Here is a 20,871-nt window from a genome sequence, read left to right as displayed (position 1 = left end):
CCCTTGCTTTCAGACACTAACATGCACATATTAGCTACTCCCAGATAAACTCTTACTGTACTTTCAATCCAGAGCACTGCACTGTGTCTCATGCAGCGTCCTTGAAGCCCTTACCCCTTCTGATGTCTATCAGAAGGTAACTGATCCATCTCAGGTTGGAAAGAGAAACGTCACTCTTCAGCTTCTACTGGGGATAGAAATCTCCACAGACAACTCAGAAAAGAGGGATCCTTACCTTGCTAGCTGGATTTTACCATCTGCAGACTCTTCTCATTTCCTTTCTGGCCAGAATTATCCTCACTCATGGTAAGAGATTAGCAGTGCAAGGTGTAGGCAGATAACACTATTCCTTTTTTTTTTTTTTATATCAACTTCCTTAAATGAATGTACGGCTTTAATTTCAGTTACTTTAACTCAACAGCTTTCAAAAGTTTGCAAAATATTATATTAACTATCAAGAACACAAAGCTACTTTCATTTCTTTCAATACTGTGGTAAAAAAGGCAGAAGAACTCTCCAATGATTTTGCTGTTTCTTTAAACGAAAAACAAAAGTATTACTGAAAGTCTGTTTAATAGCAGAGTTTGGCTAAAAGAAAAATTAAAAGGAACTTAATAAGTTTACTGACATCTTAACAGAAGTGGAAATTTCAAAGCAGAGAGTACTCAGCAGGGAGCATTTTAGTATGGAAGAAGGGCCGTACGCAGCATGGTGAACATATTCTGCAATGTTTTTCTATTGCCTGAAGACAGGAAATCCATTATCAGGATAATGTATTCTGCAATGAGAAGCAGATAGTGTTCACCACTTAAGGAGGCTCTACGCTTTTCGCACTCAGCACAGAAGGAAATGATACAGTACCATCTCGTGTCAGGGAATGCAGCAAACGGGAAAAGAGAGTAAGGGGAAAATCGCGTCTGAAAAGAGACAGGGGTACCCCAGCAAGTGCTCTCTGTCTCTCTCTCAGGTATACACCAAGACTGCAAGGCTCCTTCCACACAGGCGAGGATCTGTGCAGGACACAGCACTCAGCCTGTGAGCTCTCAAATGTCTGAGCTCTCACTTGGCTGTGAGTGTAGACTGTGTCTCTCCAGCTCCGACTGCCACCCTTCCAGGAGGGATCTCATGCCCTGTCTATGGGCATTTGCTGGGTGATGGGAAAGCAGCAGTGCTTGCTACATGCAGATCAGCAGGGAGACTGAGATAGAAATGAGATGAGGATGTCTTGGGTGACTGCTAGCAAACCCAGGAGACTACCTGGATAAGGAAAAACTCCTTAATCACTCATTCAGACAGGTCAGGAAATTGTTAAAGAGGTGAGAAAACTGCCTGCAGGTAAGCTGTTGGACTGATGGTGTAACATTTAGGGTTGGACAAATACCTCTGCTGTATCTTTAGGCATGCAACCCACCTGGTGCAACCATACATCTGATATTCAACCCCACCCTAACAACACAGTCAGCTCCTCCAAGCCCCATGTTGCAACCTGCTTTCCTCCCTTCCTGCTCCTGTCTGAATCAGTGGAAAGAAAAAGGTACATTGTCTGAACGGGTGAGTGGTTTCATCACGACTTCCAGAAAAGCTGAGCACCGAAAAAAGAAAACAGACGAATGCATTATCTTGTCTCAGTTTCAGTCCCCTGCAGAAGTGCAGTGATTATTTAATGTATAGAGGGTTGGGGTGAGCCTCTAGTGCTTGTGGACTGCTGTATATTCAGAATTTTGATGCTTAGTATAAAATAGCATTGTACATCAAACCACATGCCATGCAGTAAGGCATTGCTGAATAGGTCAGAACTCCACAAGAAATTGCAGGTAAGAAATTATCTTAGTTATCAGAACAGTAAAAAATAAAAACAAAAACAAAACCACCATGGAGACAAGGACAACTTGCACAGGTACTTAATACTCTTGGAAAAATCTATTTTCACTAAGAAAAACACACTTACAGATAAAGATGATGTTGCGAAAGCCTTAAGATTACAGCAAATATTTTGGCTAAGACATCAAAATAGTTGTAGTTCAAGCAATTTATGTTTTCCTACAATTTTATGAGGGTAGATGCAATTGTCCAAAATATGTACAAGTAAATCGAATGTTTTACATCAACATCCAAGTATTTTTCCTTCCCGCAGCAGGCAATGACAAAACTATCAGTGTCTACAACACTGCAGAACTCAATCTTTTCACATGGTGCACTTTTAACTTTTTTTTTTTTTTGGTTTGTTCCTTTCTGTTAAGAAAGGACTCTCAAACACCAGTTGCACATAAACCCAGCAACATTTCTGATGAAGTGCCAGTTGTACTTGTCTAACCCTCTAAGTAACACTCCCAGTATATGCAGTAAACACAAAGAGCGAGCTGCTGGGCAAATACCACTGCAGTCTGCCACTAAGACTTTCTGTATTTCGAAACCAACAACAAAAAAAAGCGCTGTAAGTTTAACAGCAAAATATATGTAGCCCCTTTACAGTCCTTACAGTCAGTATTTGCTGGATGCGTGAAGTCAGTTATATGGCAGCATCTGTCAAAAGCAGGAGACTCTCTTCTGATTTTCACTCCTTAAAAGTCTGCAGTTTATGGAAAAAAGGAGAGGAGCAAATAACTGAAGGACGGTGGCCATTTGAAAGTCTTAATATTTCTGAGAGACTGTTATGCTATTTGCATCTCCTGAAAAGAAAATTGGAAGGAGGAGGGATGGCAGAAATAAAAATATTCATGATACTGTGATTGATGGAGGGCCAAGCATTCAAAACCAGAAACCTCTTAGCAGCAACTCACCAAACAGGAATCTTGATCATTTCAGGCTTCTGCAGGGGAAGAGACAGTAAGGTGGAATGTATTCTGACTTTAGCAAGGCAATAAAAGTACTGATACTGACCTTGAAAGGCTTGTCTCCGGAAAGTTGGAGTCATTTCACATTATTTTCTCTTATGCTCAGGAGAAAAGAAGACAAAGCCAGGAATCCTAACAGAGCAAGCTCTGGTCTTCATACGAATTAAAGCTCATATCACTGAAGTTGATCAATAATTTGCACCAACAGAAAACACTAATTGAATTGGTGTTATATAAGATCATTTTACCCAAAAGTGACTTTCTCCAGCTATGTCACTTTGCTCAGTGCCACCTCTGTCACTTTGGAAACTGTACTGTTATGAGCAAATGCCTCTAGCTGATTGCTGATGACGGATACATCTTGTCTACCCAAATGTGTCCGAGGCACTTAATAATACCTCCAAATATCTCCCCAAAGCTCAAATGAGCATGTTACCAGAAAAGATAGTATTTCTTCCGTTTTGCCTCAACAAAGCAATGTAAAGAGAGACTGTTTGCAGTTTTGCTCTGCACTTAATAATTACCACTATGTCTGGTTATCAGAGTGGAAACATAGAGCGCAACTGCTGTTGGAAACTGCATTTTGGCCCAGATCATCCTTCTGTGCACTATGCTGGCAGGGCTATCTTATGCTCTCTGGCACCTGAGAAAAAGGAAAAAGGCAGACATCCCTCTGTTCTCCGGAGCTGCGAGAGGACGTGAACGAAAGGCTGGGCGGCTAAGCGACTGGGCCGTGGGGCAGGGCAGCACACGTTAGCTGGGGTCACCATAAGCCTCAGCCAGCCCGAAGCACCACCACATGCTGCGTGTGGCTCATGCACAGCACATCCCGCTCAGTCGGGAACACACACGCTATGTGATCAAGCTGTGCTTGGGCAAGAGCTGTCTGTCTGCAGCTTCAGAAACCACCAGGCAAATGAATGGGGCAAAGAATAGAGGAGGCTAAACCCCTTTTACCTACCTACTTTGCTATTTCCATACCCAGTATAAATTCAGACAAAGAACACCTGAGTAACTTCTGTTTAAGCACTTCAGACTATTGCTTAATTCATTGAAGAAGGAGAACAGCTAGTAATCCAAATATGAGATTATTTTTATTTTGCCATGGTCTTTGAAAAGCAGAAGATGCAGAGTCCCTTTCTGCTTAAGCACAAAAGAATAAATGGATTTTTTCCTTGCTCGTAAATCCAAGACAATTTTGTATTCACTTCTGTTAATTTTCTATTGACTTCCACACTCAAAGCTTCCCTGGTTTTTGAGTTCAGATTTGTTTCTGGTGCACAGAGACAGAGATTCACCATTTCTTCCTCCTGTCTCTGCAATCAGTTCCAGGAACTGCCTCGGTCCCTTGGTGTTAATTCTTCCTCAAGATTAACCATTAATCAAAGACATCCAGCGTTTCAGCTAAACAAGTTCATTCATCACCTCATATTTTCAACACTGTTTTCTTATTTTTTCTTATTTTTCTTTTTTCTTTCCTCTAACGTCCTTCAGCATACCAATACACTGGGGATACAGTGAGCTTTAGATGTAGGCTAGCTACAGAACTGGGTAAGTTCTGTAGCCTGGAAACAAAAGTAAGTATTCCCCTCCCCTAGTGCATTTATGCTGGATTTAACAGTACTGGTTTCTGTCGTGATTAGAGTAGTTGCTGCTGGAAAGTCACTACTGGAGCCATGGGGGATGCCTCGCTCCTTTAAAAGTAGAATTCTGGTTTTTGGGCAGGATGCAGTATTTCACTTATGTGATCCACAGGGCACCTACGGCTCTATTGCATGGTAGCAAAACTAAGGTCTAAACATTGATTCTTTTGTCTCACTCACTTTGCCAGATTGCCCCACCTCCTTCCAGGAACAGAAAATTTCTACAGCAATCGTCTGGGAAAAAACAAAACAAAACAAAACCAACAAGAAACCAACAAAAAAACCCCAAAACCAAAAACCATGAAGTTTTTAAACCCTGTTCTTCTTAATCCACTTTAGTTTCCTTGAAAGTGATTGTGATATCAAATGATTCATTTTGTTGAATCATGAAGGATGATGTGGAGAGCTTATTTTTTGGGGGAACTCTCACATTTCAAAAGGTTGAAGTGAAGGATTTCTCCTCCTTCAGCCTTTCAGTACATATCTGTAAACGGGGAGCGTGCCCTCCCTGCCCAGGTCCTGCGCCTGCTCGGACTCCCTGGGGGCTTACTGGTGAGACCACCCAGTACTTTTCACAAGATGAAGCAGCTTCATGTTTTTAAGAAGGCTTCTCTTTAAAAGCTTTTGATATTTGCTTGTTAAGTAACACATTTGTGTAATGTTATCCCTGCTGAAACTGACGTGGATGGAATCGGGCAGACAGCACACGTTACATTACCTTACGAGGCTTAACATTTCACTAATTGCATTGCCCTCCTTCTGTGAATCACAGATTATTGTCCTACTCATAAATCACATCTGATTCCTTTACGTAGTTGTTCATGCAATATGATACAATTGCAAGGGTCCACGAGGGGATGAAAGCTCGTGATTTAGCTAGCCAAACATAAACAGAGAGCATCTCCAATTTTCATCAATACTTTGACCACATGCACAATATGAGGAACAAAGCTCTCTTGTCTTCTGCAACTTGTACACAGATATTTATTTCTTAACTCTTATTTCCCTTTTACAGAGGGATAACAAAACATTAATTGAAATAAGAAAGCAGCTGACTGGCCCTGACTTTTCTCTGCGGTTTTTTCAGTTCCATGAGGGAATTTCTGCAGGATGTAAGGGGAAACAAACCAGCAGTACAGCGACCAAAAACACGTATGGATCAGCCGTCAGCTGATATACCAAGGACCTTCACTCTGTGTCTCTATGCTGAACTGCATCTTCTGAATAGATGGATCCTCTGGCTATTCATCAAGACTTTGTGCTTAAATGTCATGTATATATGTAACTCCGTATGAGTTGGGAAGAGTGTCATTGCTCCTCTGCTAAGCCAGAGATGCTGTTAGGATAAATGCATTCTATAGGGTAACTGGGTTTTCCTTACCTTCGCTAGTTTCTCATCAATAGGAGTGCTAAGATAAAGAAAGTAAATAGTCTGCCAGCTAACGCAGGACTGAGTGTTACTTACATGAAATGCTGAAGAAAATGCACTAGAAAAAGTAATTCCAAATGCTTCAACTACATGAGCCATTACAACCCTGCTTGTATTCGCAAGTGCAAAACCAGCACCTGAGAGAAGAGCCCCCTAAAGTCAGCACAAGTCCTTAAGCCAGCTTCACTGGGCTTTGGATCAGGGTCTTTCATACACAACCACCTGCACCCATGAACTTTCCTACTTCTTACAAATAAATCCAAGAGATAGTTTCTGAACATGAAGAACTGTCTCTAACAGTCTGCTTTTTACTGCTTTTGCTCTCCATGCAGCAATTTGAAGATGAATCTTTCAGCTGATGCTTTTGACTCTTCCATGCACAAAAGCTCCCTGCTGCCAGCAGCAGACGAAAAAAGTTATCAGCTACGCCCAAACCCCCAAAATTGCAGGCTTCTCTGTAATTGATTACTTCTCTAAGCTTCTTTGCTTCAAAAGCAAATCTCATTATTGCTCATTTAATGATCTCATTGATCATTAAACATTGCCTTTTACTAGAGCTACAGCAACACTAGAAGGACGTTTGATTAAGAATGGATAATGTCTTTCAAATGCATTCATGATCCTTCTGTATACTTTTTACAAAATATCATAGACAAAGCAATGCAACATGCATGAGCAAAGCAAGCTGCAAATATTAGAATGTGCTTATATTCACACAGACAGTGTTTTTAAAGTACACTCACCTTTTTTTTTTATGGTTATATTTCAAGTTAGAAAAAAACAATGAGAACGTTAATTCACAATAAAAAGTTTAAAAGTGTCAACTTTTCCAAAAATGAATACCTAGTATTTTCAATCCCCCCACAGCACTTCTTTGAGTAAAGCTGTCTGTAAACTTAGGTCTGTCTGAAGCTGAATTTCTCTGGCTGAATTTACTGCTTGCTAAAAGAGAAGGCAAATTGCTGAGCTCTGTTACATATGAACATAAAAGGCCAAGCACCTTTGCTGCACGTGTAGGTTTCTAAACACAGGCCTAATATCCCTCATTAAGGGGCTTAAAAATTATGAAAGCTATCATTATTCACTTCCTATATCTCATACTAAATGTTCATTTGCTCAAGTCTATAGTAGCAGCATAACACTGTAATTAAAAAAAAAAAAAAAGAAAGAAGGAAAGCAGGGATGAGGTGAGGAAATTGCTAAGGAAGTGAACACGACAGCTGTACCTAAATTTATAGTGAAACTTCTGGCTGAAGTGCATTTCTTCTCCTGGATGCACAAGTAGATGCATTAACTGCAGGTTACCAGTCTCGATAAGATGCTCATGTCTTGTCCAGTGCAAAAGCTGGCTTGCCATAAAAGCCTGGTTGGGATTTCCCTTCCAGCAGGGAAAAGCCTGCAGTGTGGTCATGCACTTACTCCCATTTCAGCTCAGGGGAAGCTGGCCCCTTACTGTTCCCAAAGCGAGCCATCAGGAAACACTTCTGCTGCAGATGTTTCTACTGACACACACAGTAAGCAAGCTATCTCACCGTAGAGACTTACACAAAAACATGGGCAAAAGCATGAGATGCTATGTCTTGTTTCAAATCTTCTGCTTAACTATTAACGCTGGGGTGCAAGGTGGAACAGCGACTGGGAAAGAAGAGGTGGGGAAGGGCTGGTTGCGAGTCAATAGAGTGATCCTGCAACACTCAAGGAATCATGGGGCAAGAGATCTGCCCTGTAGCATACTGATCCTGTAATAGCCTGTGAATGCTCTGAAAGGGACATCTGCTGAACTAAATCTTGGATTTAATTTTAATCCATGTGGCGTCCTCTGCATTTATCTAGGGCTTTCAAACTGAGACAAGAGCCTCTGTGCTGACCACGAAAGAAAATGTGTCATCTAGTTAATGTCTTCACGTCCCTGTATAAAACACACAGAAAGCATCCTTTTGCTGACTTATGACTCCACGCAATCACCAGACACAAGCCTGCAGAGCTGTCCATGGGGCTTGGCTGGCTGCAAGAAAACTAGATGTTGCTCCTTGACCAAAGGGCAAATTGTCAAAATGCAAACTGCTGAGTAGCAGGGCATTTCACCACAGATCCTGCTACGAAAACGCCTCTTGTGCAGTCCAAGGGGAAGGTGTCTGACATGAATGGATGTCTCTCCACCCAGATTTTATACACACATCGTTTAATAGATTATGATCTTGACCAGTTTGCTCTCCCAGTCCTAAAGCTTCCAGAAGCTGGACAAAAGCAAAAAGACACCTCAGGCAAAGAGCCTCGTGCAACAAACTGATACACAGTCCCAGCCTGACTGCATACAACTCGCAGTCCAGCAAATTTTTCATGCCATCAACAGCTGTTGCAGGCTGAAAGGGCAACAGAAATGGAGAGCTTAATCTGTAAGAAATCATCAACAGAGGGAGCTAAGGTTAAATCAGTTCAGCGCATTACTAACTTCATTATTTTAAACTTGCAGGCACAAATCACTTCCCGTTTTAGGAAGCGCAGGAATTTATTTGATCGTTCACATGTGCAGTGAGCAGAATCTGGCAGAAAGGAAGAATTAGTTTTTCTTCAGAAGAAACCTACCTCCTGATCCTGTAAAGAACTGTACTCACCTGAGTAATAAGTGCCTCTGAGCAGCAACCTTTTTAAATCCTACTGTTTGTATAACCACACTCTCTGCCAGACTCTAAGGTGTTCAAGAGCAGCGTCGAGGGGAGGGAATAATGCCTGCCCACTACACATGGCCTGAGCACGGCTGCCACGGGACAGGGACTGAGTTACTCATTCGAAAATACAAAGTTAAAGAGTTGGTCCTCAGCAAATTTCTGCCACAGGTTGGAAAGCTTTTCTCCCAGATTCGCATTGAAGATTTCCTACAGGCAAAGGGAAAAAAGGCTTTTTACTACCTTGTCATTCGTTTGAGGTATAATTGTAGCACAAAGAACTGTTTATGCTTCATATCAACTCAACAAAGGGAACTCTTGGAGTGAAGGTACAGTTTTAACTCATTAACCACCTCACATTGAAAGCAAAAGCTAGTTTACCAATGTTCTTACTCATGCTTTACCACGTATTATCACTGGCAACCCTTCCAAGGTAGGGGGAAACTGCTGTTTGTTGAAAACAATTCCTGGAGAACTCCTGCTTTCCCCTTGAGAAGACTGAGAACTACAACCTACAACATACTACTGTGTTCCACTCTCTGCTCCAACATCAAGTAAATTGAACTTCTCAGTGACTCAAAATCTTGCAAATTTTTGTAAAATAAGTTTGTTTCATATTACTTCCATTTACTTCTCTCCAAGATCAAAGTTTTTGAGAACTGTAAATATTGCTTCAGTTTTCTGCTAATGAAATGGGAAAAAAAAGTACCTCAGCTGCTTCTCTGCAACTGAAGGAACTGTCATGCCCCATAGAGGCTGCTTTATGTACAAAGAACAATTAAAAACTGGTGAAATAAGGTTTTAGTTAAACCACTTTAAATTTCCCTTTTTGGCATGCGCTCAAAACCACCACCCTCCCATTGACATGCTGGAGAGAAGAAATGTTAAAACATGAATCTGCAGTCAAGGCAAGTCCAAAAGCAAGGAAGTGCTACCGTAAAGGTTGGCCTTGACAGTTTGGCTCAGAATTCAGATTACAGCAGTCCCAATGAGAAGACACTTCTGGTGGTTTGTTTTTTTTCCTGTAAACTTTCTCTTAGCTGTAAAGGCTGCTGGCGGTTGAAAACTCACCAGGGGAAAACATGTAGTGCATGGAAATGAGTTGACCTGTGGCAAATGATTGATGGCGGGACTTACAAGGATCTGGCACCTCCTCATCCCAGGGAAGAGCGCTTTCTTTAGTGTTGCTTTCTGCACCTGTGAAGAACACCCACAACCGTTTATTTATACAAAGTGAATGAGGCTTCAAAGCAGATTTATGCAGTACACATCAAACCAATCTCTTTAACACCAGAAAGCTTTGCTCTAACGCTGTTGCGTTCTGGTCGCACACGAAGAGGAAAGCAAAGCACAGCAATATTGAATGGACTTTGTTATGGTCAAAGTACAAAGGAATTGGAAAAAGAAAAAACAAAAAAGTACAACATCCAGGAGTCATGAGAAGCAGTAACATCACAGAGCTCTAACAACTGATGTGCATAACTTTCTAGCTCTTCTGTTTTAATGAGATTGCAGCTATTTAAGGCATTGTTCTATAATTAGGTCAGATACTGGAGGGCTTCACATCATTAGTTAGAAATAATCTAAAAGACAGCCATTTCTTGGCTTGCTCAACACTTTTTACAGTTTAAAAAAACCACCCATCATCTGACTCAGCTCCCCAGTGTCTATTTTATTATTATTTTTCAAATGGCACTTCAAAGTATTTCTCGCCCTTGAACACAAGCTGAAAAACTCCAGTACCTAATTTGCTGGACTAGTCCAAAAAAGTCACAAACCTTGCTTGTTATCTGAGGGAATGATGCATTTGCTTTGTGTGTGTCTGTGTGTGTGTGGGAGAGGAGAGAGGGAGAGAGTCATGATGGCATACTTGTCACGGGGAGTGGTTTGCATATTAATAAACAGTATATATGAGCCTTTTCCACTGAGGCCAGCACTCAGAGGGACTCCTGTGCACTGAGGAAAGGACCACCTATCACTGCACCAGAGTGAGTTCTGTTTCGGCTTTGCTTGCTGCCACAGTCTGGCTCCTCTCTTTCCCCTTTCTTCTTCTAATCCTATTGTGCCCTCCCTAGGGCTACTGTTATGCCAGCTGCGTGGGGGTTATTCTTGTCAATTATGCTACATGTAGAGCAAGAACTGAGAATATTTCATTTTTAGAGTTCTGTTAGGTTTATTCAACATAAGTCTCTGACCAGTGCTATCGGCATAGCGAAGGCTAACCACGAGCTCTACGCATCCACTGCAAGTGTAAATCAAATACCCCATCTATATACCTTCTTTGCTACTTACAGACGTCTTTAAACTCCCTGCTGTACTTAAGACATCTGTGCAACCACATGCACCACTACAATCAGACTTCAAAAATTATGGACTGCTTTTCTAGAGGCAAAAAGGCAGATCACTAGCCTGTTGTTACAGCAAGCTCCCATTTCTCACCAGTGTCTGATGCTATCAGTACTGAGCTACTTTGATAATCAGGATACTTGTCAAAGAGACATCTTCCAAAAAAAAAAAGACAACCTCAGGAGCAGAGCTGCAAAAAGTTGGTGTGGGGAAGCTCCTGACATTTTGCAGGGAGTTTTCAGTAAGTGAAAAACCATTTCAAAGCAATATTCTATTACATGAAAAGGCTGACTTATATGCATCCACTTACATAACCAAACCAAATCTAGGCTAATGTCGGAGGAATTAGATGAATATTAAGCAGCACCAACCAATTCTTCCAGGTCATTTTTGTGCACTGTTCTGTCCATTTTCTAAATTCCTTTCTCCTGGTTCACCAATGGATTAACATACTCACGTCCTAATTCCTACTCTTATTCTATAGAGGAAAACCTCCTGCATCTGCTTCTACCTGCTATATTTTTCTTCTTTTTAAAACTCACAGGGTTTTTTTGTTGTTGATTTTTGTCTTTTACTTCAAAATGATATTCTGAATATCTGTTCAGGATTTTTTTGTCTTTAAATTCTAACTGCCATCATTTGCCTGTGTGCATAATCCCCTCCCCCCCCCCCCCCTTCTCTGTTAAAAGCCATCCTTTATTCACTGCTCATTTCAAACTATCCGAGCAAACAAGCCATAGCTATAAAGTATTTTTCCTGGCTTTTATGCTCTTTAGAACTGTTTGTAAACACTAGTATTTTCGTACTCAAAAGTTGCAACTTTTGTAAAGAAAAAAAATTAGACACAGAGGTCTTTTGTAAGTTTACTTTTTTTTATTCTTTTGTTTTCTTTAATCGAAAATAGAATCCACCTCTCCCTAAAAATGCATACATAGTGTGAATTACTCCCTACTGCAGCTGCATGCACGCCCAGACACACAATCAAATCTATTTGGATATAAATAAGACTGAAGCTCTCCAAGTTTTAAACAGAAAATATACACAAAGTAATTCTTAGAGTTCTGGATTTGTGCACACACAAGCATGTTAGCCAGCCATCTTCAGTGCAGCACACTCCTGTGTCACCAACGGACATACTCTGTTGCTCCAAGGGCTGGCTCTTAAGATTTCTGGTTGCTGTACGCAACCTTCTACTAAGCAGTTAGAAAGCAGAAGCAATTGAAGACGGTGCTCGCTTTCAAAATACCTTTGACCAAAATCTTACTGGCAAGTAATTAACACTGCTTATGAACCACTGACATATTGCTCATGTTGGATTAGCAAGTGTCATGCCATGCTACTAAAAGCTATGCTTATTCACATCAGCTGAAGACTTATCATATATGCTGCAAATCTCAAACAGGTGAAGTTTTTATCCTTTTGCCAGTTAGCCCAAGGAGGGGGGAAACAATCTGCCAAATCCCACATATACATTTTAAAGTGTCATCATTTTAAAGAACCTCACGTATGTGGAGTTGATCTGCTAAAATTCCCATCAAATAAGCTACTACAATGAACTGGGAAGATGAAATGCTTAGTTTTGCACCTCTTTAGAAGCAACTAAAAACATTGCTGGAATGACTCTGTAAAGCATGAGCATGAAATGGGGTAGGAGAGAAAACAAACACATTCAGACATGTCAGACACATCTACATTTTGGATTTGGGTAGCAGATGGCAAAGGGAGAAGGAGCACAAAGAAAGGTATGCAGAAAGGATGGTTTGAAAGCTCTCAATCTTTCTTTAGTTGATGCTTGACAACAGGAAAGAACAAATGTGGAACACCAGTCTCTGTAACTGTACACCTCAGGTAAATAAGAATTTTGTGCCAGGGTACTCTGGGGCAGAGCAGGGAACTTGCAGCAATGGGCACTGCCCCAGAGCCAGATGCTGCCTGGTGTTTCCATGAGCCAAGGTGAAATTGGCTGCAAACTGCTGCTCGGACACTACTTTCTTCTTAAGTGTAGGGACACAAAGGTTAGGGTTTTACATACCGAGCAGTTTCTGACCACAAGGCATGGGGTCTTGGACAATTACAGCTTATGGCCAAATCTAGGCGATCCCCCAAGCTTCAGGGCAGGTGTTGCTCAGGGCCATAGGTCCACACTTCCCACTGCTGGTCCTCTCAAGAAGCCTGGCAATGTCCGAAGAGCGCTTTAGCAATGTCCTAGGTCTCCTCAGGCTCACTCTGTCTGTGAAAACAATTCCAAAATATCTGAAAATACATGAGATCTGTGTCCCAGCCCAACCCACTGGTGCCTCTTGGGCAGGGTAGTATGTGCCAGGCACCCTAGGGCAGAGCAGGAGGACACCAGGAATTCATGATCAGGAGACCTGATGGGTGGTGCTGGAAAGCTCTGCAAAGTGAATAAAACTGCCCGATCTCACTCATCCTGGCTACAGGGAACATATATTGTGCTGAAAAACCTACCTAATCCTTTATCTTTCATGCCTGTAATTTTGTTTGTTTTTGGCAAGTAGTGCAGCGGATTCACAACATGTAACGGTTCAAGAACAAAGTAGTTTAGGCTAGCAGGGGGAAGGAGCTGGCGTTTGTACCGCTCCTTGTACATACATACACACACATACACGTGGCTGGGATAGGAAAAAAATCCTCATTTTTTCACATCCAAGGAAAGATGCTAGGTGGCCAAGACAGTTGTTATACAAATTACTGTGCTGGACAAGCTTGAGAGTTCAGGAAATAGACATGAAATCATCCTGGCAAAACCAGCAGCTGCCTTTGGAGAGCTGACTAAACCACTTAACACACAGCAACGTGACTCGCAACCGCGCTCTTTACTTTGTAGGGATATTGTGAGGGGATGCTGATTTATGTGAAGACAACAGAGACAGATGCAAGGCATGAATTTTACAGGAACGACTGGTGTTGGCAAGGATTAAGATTATTTAGGCTTTTGTTCTGCCACAAAACGCTTCAGGGAATTCTTAAAACATCTGATGAGGAAATAAAAGACTTAAATAGTCTCTCCTGAGAAATTATCCTAACCACTCCTTAGTCTGCATCTTTCCTGAGATCTCTCCTCTTGCAATTTTATTTACCAGTATTTCATGGTCTCAGGTGTGCAATTTATTCATTTAAAGTTCATTACAGCTTGGGAGGTTGCACAAAACAATTTTAAAAGTTATTTACATAAAACTGAAGCCAAGTAGCTGCAAATCAAAAAACTGAGGATCAGACAGAAAGCAAAGTCATCACAGATGCTCAGGTGCTAAACCGAAGAGCATGGCACCCACGGCACAGGGAGCACCATGCTGCTGAGGCAGCCCAGCAAAGCCCTCTCCGTCACCGCCTCTCTGCCTTCTTGTACCTGCTGACATGTAAGCGCTTCCTCATTCCCTTCAGTTAAAATGAATGGAGTGAACTTCAAAATATCTGAATTCTTATCATTTTGACTGCAGTTGCCTGAGGGGCAGTCACATGAAGAGCAGCAGCTACAAAGTCAGCTTGGAGAAACCAGCAGACCCTGGTGTTCTCCTTCAACAACAGCCTTGACAGTGACCACCCATTCACCGTCCAGTCACACTAGACACTCACTTTCAAAAAAACTGCTCAGAATAAACATTTTTCTAATCCTCCTCTCACAGAGATGTGTTTTTTCCTCTGTGTTCTTGAAGGATTTTTCTAGAGTTCCAATTTCCCACATCAGCAAACCCATCCTGGAGCTTCTTTGGACAGATAATTGCTTTAAGCTCTCCTACAGTCTCTTTTTTAAACCTACACATTGACAGATCAGGCTTTCAAAAGCCCACGCTCACACAGCAGAGCTTTACTCATCAGCTCACTTAACATGCTCATATCATTAGTACTGCTCAGTAATCCCACAGCAATGCCTTAAAAACTCTTCTCTTGTTAGGAGGCTAATTTCCAGCACAGGTTGCAAATAACCAGCACACTGGGTAAAGACATGCAAAATCCCACTAAAAAAAATATATGTGCTTTAAGCTGTGCATATATCTAATTTCGAAAATCATGCTAAGTATCAGGCCACAACCATTACACTTGGGACTTGTTATTTCAAAACTCAACCCTACATTGAATTGCATAAACATTTACTTCACATGACTTGTGTATTAAACAGAAAAGAGTATGCAGATTTTTTCTCTTTTTCTCTCCAAGGTCCAGATTGCTATCTGACATAGAAAAAGACGGGAACAAGTTAAAGTGTTTATTTTCTATAATTGGGGCGGAGTGGGAAAAGAGACCATCACTTTTCAGAAAGAGAGTTTATGTCAGGCTGAGAGCCGACAGGAATTAGATAGAATTACTTAAAGCTTTTCATTTTATTCTCTGTCAAAACACAGACTGCTGTGGAAATCTTCCATTGGAAGATTTGCAGTCTTCCATTAATCTGCCAATATTCTCTAATCCTTCTCCCCCAAAAGGGGGGCAGAAATTTTCTTATTTTCTTTGCTAAAAAAGAATCAATAAAAACATCTTTTGGCAGAAAAAAAAAAAACACAAACCAACAAATCACTACTACTTTTAGTTTTCAAAGGCTGAAAATATCTCTGAAGCCTCTAATATTTTTGACTCCATATAAAAAGCAGGAGAAGTTTATGCTTGAGAAAAGAAAAATGAGCATTTTTGCTTTTCGCTGTGCAATAAGAGAGGACCGTCCTGACTCTTCAAGTCTCTGCTTCCCAACAGGAATCTCAAAGTCATTAGCCTCCCCATTCAGGGAGTACCTCACGTAAGATACCTATTGTACCCCTCAGGTTTTTTTTCCAGGGAAAGGCAGAAGTTATTTGTCTCAGTGTTACTTACATCTGGATAAACAGCTTGGATTAAGCCAGTGCCTTCGCCAGGCGGTCGCCAACCTTCCCCACAAGCAAGAAGTCAGAAGGAGACCAACAGCCACCCCGTAGCTGGTTCTTGCTGGTACGGACTGATTTCTCACCATCAAACTCTTTTCTCTCCAAAAAGGGCCAATAAATCAATTTCTACCAGTAATTTCAGCTCTGAATTTAGACATAAAATATAAACACAGAGAGTCTTTAGAGAGACTAATTTTTCATCCGAGGGAAAAAAATTAAGGCATTCCTGCAGCACTCGATTTGATCAGCAACCAGGAGAGCTGCACTGTGCCCGGCAGACAGGGCAAGGCTGCTTTCCAGCTGGCTCCTGCCCTTTCAGCATTGCTCAAGCAGGAGAAGGTAACCAAGCACGCCTTTCCCCAAACCTCTCTGACTGTTTTGTTAGCTTGGTTAAATAAAAGGAAGAAATACTGGACACAGAAGTTTTCTATCTTTCTTACCCTGCTAAAACTGCAAAGTGTGTTTTATAAAGTTATAGCTGTGGAAGCTTTTCTTTATTTACCTTCTGCAATAACTATTTAAGTCTTGTCTCTCTGGTTCCCTCCTCTGAAACTGAAAATTTAAAATATGAAGGCAGAAAGACTCGCTTGGACAGGGAAACATTTTTTAAAATTGAGGAAGGAGAAAGCTGCTTTAATACTCATCTCTCCAATTACAGGGATGAAGAATTCACATATCTGAGAAGGATAATAAGCAAGACAGGCAAAACTGAACTTAATATTCCTGATGTTTCTTAGGTGAAATAAGGCAGAGTAAATCTCTTTCCTGATTAAAAATCTTTCTTTGTACTTCATAAAGTGATACAACTCTCCCCAACCCCTAAGGAATAGAACTAAAAATCCATGCTTCATACTTGGATAAGTCACTCCTGAGATAATAGCCTAAGGAAAAAAATCTAATGTGTAAAGACTCTTTTGTCTGTATATACAAAGAAAAAAACCCATAGACCCAGCCAGCTTCTCTCCTTTCCCTTTCTAAATTGAGCTTCCTAATTGACATTAGCACTACTGGGTCCTGTGACTGGGAGTAAGGAAGAGAAGGAATAGTTTTCCCTCTGAAATCCCAGTGTTACCATTAATGGAAAATGTTCAGCTGATACTGGTTATAAGAACTTCAAGATGTATGCGTGGCATGGTACATCTAGGACATCACAGAAATACATGAGTAAATATATGAATTGGCTGAAATTGCAGTGCCCCCTCCACTCCAGTAAGATACCCAGATCAGGCTGCTTGGGCCTTCAAACCTACTCATCTAATTTCCAGGACAACTTTGCAGAAACACCTTGTGAAGAAATAGCAACTGCTTTAAAAGCAGGACTAAGAACAAAAAGAAAGAAAAACATCCACCAAGCTTTTCAGCTTCGGCTAGATTATTGCTTAGAGAGGGCACAATCTCTGTTTCAGACTTCGTAAAGCAAGATGCTTCTTGGCAGAAAGATACCTGTAGGCTTATGTGAGTGAAAGCTGATTTGCTGTTGTACTTTCATCTTATAAAATCATGAAAATGGAATGTATAATATCAGCTCCAGCAATCCAAACACGCTGAACTGATATAACAGCTTAATCTTACAATAAAATAAACAGAGGTATCCATTGACAGAACCATCACTCACTAGTCTTTGGAGAGACTTTTTCACCTTCCTCTTCAGACATGGCAGCACCTTCCCTTCTCACGCCCTTCAGCAGGCACTGGCTTTCCTCCAGGAGATCCTGAGGTCCAGCCTGCATTCCCGGAGGCCAGTGACAGGCCCTGAGTTCACAGAGGCAGCCCTAAGTTGTATTTGCACAGTGAAATGAAACGGAGCTCCCTCAAGGACCAAGTCTTGGTCTGGTTGCAATTCAAGGAAGGACGATGGCACCAGGCAGCCAAGACCTCCAGCTTCCCCTTTTTGGCAGGCCCATGGCCGGGGCAGCATTGTGTCAGGTGCTAGCTGTGGTGCTTTCCGTAAGTGACTCCTAAATTAAGGAAGAACCCTCATGTTAAAAAAATATACATATAGTGCAATGCATCGTCTCTTCCAGGCAGACAGTTTGAGTCCCAGATTTTTAGAAATACCCAGATGAACCTTAACCCAACCCTACTGGTCTTGCTTGCTGGAGGGAAGAGTGGGGCTTTTTTAAATCCTCTAACAATGATGAAACCTTAAAGCAAGAAAACCCTTAATTTCTCACAGTGCGAAGTACAATTAAGTGGGACTTTGCACCATGAGATCCTGTGTCAGATTTCAGATGGCTGTGAACAAATAGCTCAACTTAGCTGGTTTCTCCCTCTCTGCCCCCAGCTCAGAAAAAAGCTCTCTGCTGCCTGTCACCTGAATTATTAATAACCCTATCCAAGAAAATGAAATAAAGTGCTGCCTTTTGTTTCCCTTTCTGTTTTCTGAATTCACATACTGAGTATCTGCATCCAGGCTTTTGTGTCTGTTACTATCCTGAGAAGTATTTCCTTGTATTACTTTGAGGGCTGGATTTTTCCAAAACAGAGATGAAACGCTGTTCCTCTAGAAAGTCCAGCAGAGTTTTGGTGTTTACTTTCACAGGGCAAAGGCTCAGGCTGGGCGTGCAGGACTGTGCACTGGCTGGCAGAGGCAGCCTGCTCTGGGTTGCTCTGGGCACGCACCAGAAACTCATCTTGAGCAGGCGAAATGCAGGTGGTGCGCTTGTGATTCACCCTTTAAAACAAAGGAGAGACACATACACTGTCATCCAGTAAAAGCAAAAGTATTGCACACCTTGCAGACACCGGGACTGTTTGCTTCTGTATCTTCCCAGTATGTTCATACAGCTTCCAGTCTGCCAGTGCTTTTTCTCTTCTGTACTAGTGCTATCTGAAATTCAGTGTTTTAGTTCTCAGGGAATGATGCTGATTCCTTCCTGGGCTCTGTTTTTTCACTCTCATCTTGCTTGAAGTTTTCAAATTGATTGCTTGGTCCTGCTTCAACTGGAATAAAAGCATCCCAAATTCATCAGGTAATGCAGTATCTCCATAAAGACACGAAGAGTCTTAAATTATTTGAAATCTGTCCTAAGATGTCTGAGACACTTGTCACTTCAACCTGAATTTTGACTCATTAGTAACGTGGAGAATGCCACCTTTTACACATATTTGACCTTCTCTCAGATTTTCTGTTTCATTTTGTCACTAAGCAGCTCCAAAAGTTGAATTTAATCACAAGATCCACTAATCTTCTGTTTAAAGGTATGTTAAAGCCAGTTAAGCTGACTTTAAGAAAGCCGCAGAGGAAAGCTAGAAAATCAGCTAAGTGGGTCAACAACTTTAAAGTACTAAAGCTAATTTAATAAATTTAGACTAGTTCAGTTCACTGCTTTGAAAGTTGTATACAATAAAACTGGGGCTGAGGTTTCCGCGGGCTCTATCAATGTAGGGCAGGGCAGGTGTATGGGTGGGTCCCAGACATGTATTCATCGCTTTAGAAATTTTAAAAACACTGCTTAGATGGCATATTTTTTGGTGGAAGGTAAATCAGCCCCCTCCTGCATTTATTTGCACTTGGATTTTGAACAAACTCACCCAAACAGATTTAATGGTACTAAGCAGGTAACTAAATGTTTGCAAGTCTGGGCACTAGGGTCCTACACCCACCAACATCTTCCAATATTTTTAGGCCATGACTAAATCTAAAAAAAGAGAAATAATTTTAAATAGTTGTAAGATTCCCCTGCACCATCACCCCCCTCCCCCCCAAAAAAAAGCACAAACTCAAAGACCCAGTTTAGACCTTTTACCCCTAGACGTGACATTTTTCAGTCATTTAGTAATTCTGGACATTTTTTTAATGGTTTTAATTTGTTCCTCATGATCCATTCCTTTACAAAACACACTGGGAAAAAGAGGTAACAGAGCATAAGGAAAAAAACAACAACTTACTTTGTATGTTTGGCAAAAAGATATTTCGAACACAACCATTTCTTTCATTTAGAAATGTATCTGTAATTGTTTGGGAAGCACTACTCCTGACATTTCACAATGAATACAAATAAAAAATAAAACCTACAAACATTTACAAAACATGCTTACAGTAAGGTTATAGAGGTCTTTAAAATGTCAAGTATTTTTGGCAAACTCCTTGTAGGGTTGGGTTTTTTTCTTCACAGATGGAAAAAAAAATCAAAAGCTTAAACGTGCATCAGCACTGCAAATATTTGATTACTCCTTATGGTGTATTCTTTACAAATTTGTTTAGCTTTGCTTTAGACCTTTCAAACAATAGTTTCCACTGCTTCCTTGACAGACCAAAATATTCCCCAGTCTACTACAACAGCCAGAAAGACTTCCTGATCTTCAGCCAAAATTCCCTTTTCTTTACATCACCTCATTACTCCTGATTATACATGTCTTTGTATATAAAGTTCTCCCACAGTAAGAATTAGACTCTTTCAAAACACTCGCCACCAGAAAAGTTACGCTTCACTCATCTTCAGTCCGCTCTATATATAGCTGTCTACTGCCTTCCTCATGACTGTATGTTAAAATTTTCTGTTCTTCTGCTTTAAAATGCCTTCCGGCTGTCGACAACTTTCTGCTAACACAGGGCTAAGCGGGCTAGAGGTAGCTGAGATACTGGAGCCACGTGTGAGCAGTGTAGTAAGTCCAGGGCACTGCAACTTCTATTGCCGTTTATGAAAAAAGCTCTGCGGACACCCCTAAAGAAGGGAAGTAGACACTGTGGGTTTTGCACGTTAAAGGTTGGATACTCTCCAAATGCAGACTGAATCAGTAGTATTCGCTTGCCTCTATAAAAATTGGAAAGTAAGAATCAAGTGGGGATTTTTTCCCCTTTTACTCCCAAATGATTAAGTCTCATCCTCTCTCCTTACATTAACTTTGGAGACATATAATCCAAACTCATCCTGCATAAATAAATAATAAAGTATAATAATATATAGTATTATTATATAAGCACAATAAACCATATTAAGTAACAAATCTGGGCACAAAATTTGAAAATAGAGGAGCAAAGTTTTGCCACTTACCTAAAACATGCTTGAAAAATTTGGAATTGTCAAAATTTCTCTCCTTAGAGAAAGAAACAGTTACACCTGTAATCTGTGA

General features: G+C 41.0%; 2 protein-coding genes and 1 long non-coding RNA gene across 6 annotated transcripts in view; 1 reads left to right on the top strand and 2 right to left on the bottom strand.

Moving 5' to 3' along the window:
- Positions 1 to 529, bottom strand: part of LOC104021197 (melanopsin) — a 59,668-nt gene extending 59,139 nt beyond the window's left edge. For both annotated transcript variants that reach the window (XM_087737449.1, XM_087737454.1), the window contains exon 1: positions 236 to 529. The gene's annotated coding sequence lies outside the window, so the exon portion shown is untranslated. The remainder of the gene's footprint in view (positions 1 to 235) is intronic.
- A 7,998-nt stretch (positions 530 to 8,527) lies between these two features.
- On the bottom strand, positions 8,528 to 13,191 carry LOC148051474 (uncharacterized). The gene is made up of 3 exons (XR_015699640.1): positions 12,951 to 13,191; positions 9,710 to 9,769; positions 8,528 to 8,782 (listed from the first exon to the last, which is right to left on the bottom strand). It is a non-coding gene; the product is annotated as an uncharacterized LOC148051474 (long non-coding RNA).
- The window catches only part of HPGDS (hematopoietic prostaglandin D synthase), a 30,490-nt gene continuing 20,050 nt past the window's right edge, over positions 10,432 to 20,871 (top strand). The window contains exons 1-2 of one of the 3 annotated variants that reach the window (XM_087736285.1): positions 10,487 to 10,560; positions 15,710 to 15,859. The gene's annotated coding sequence lies outside the window, so the exon portion shown is untranslated. Of the gene's footprint in view, positions 10,561 to 15,696; positions 15,860 to 20,871 lie in introns of all 3 variants that reach the window. The other 2 variants (XM_087736286.1, XM_009474699.2) reach the window with 2 other exon arrangements.

Source organism: Nipponia nippon, unplaced genomic scaffold, assembly GCF_047370975.1.
Source record: "Nipponia nippon isolate SJK-2023a ecotype South Korea unplaced genomic scaffold, ASM4737097v1 scaffold_6, whole genome shotgun sequence".
NCBI classification, from domain to species: Eukaryota; Metazoa; Chordata; class Aves; order Pelecaniformes; family Threskiornithidae; genus Nipponia; species Nipponia nippon.
This window is presented reverse-complemented; position numbering and strand designations above follow the sequence as displayed.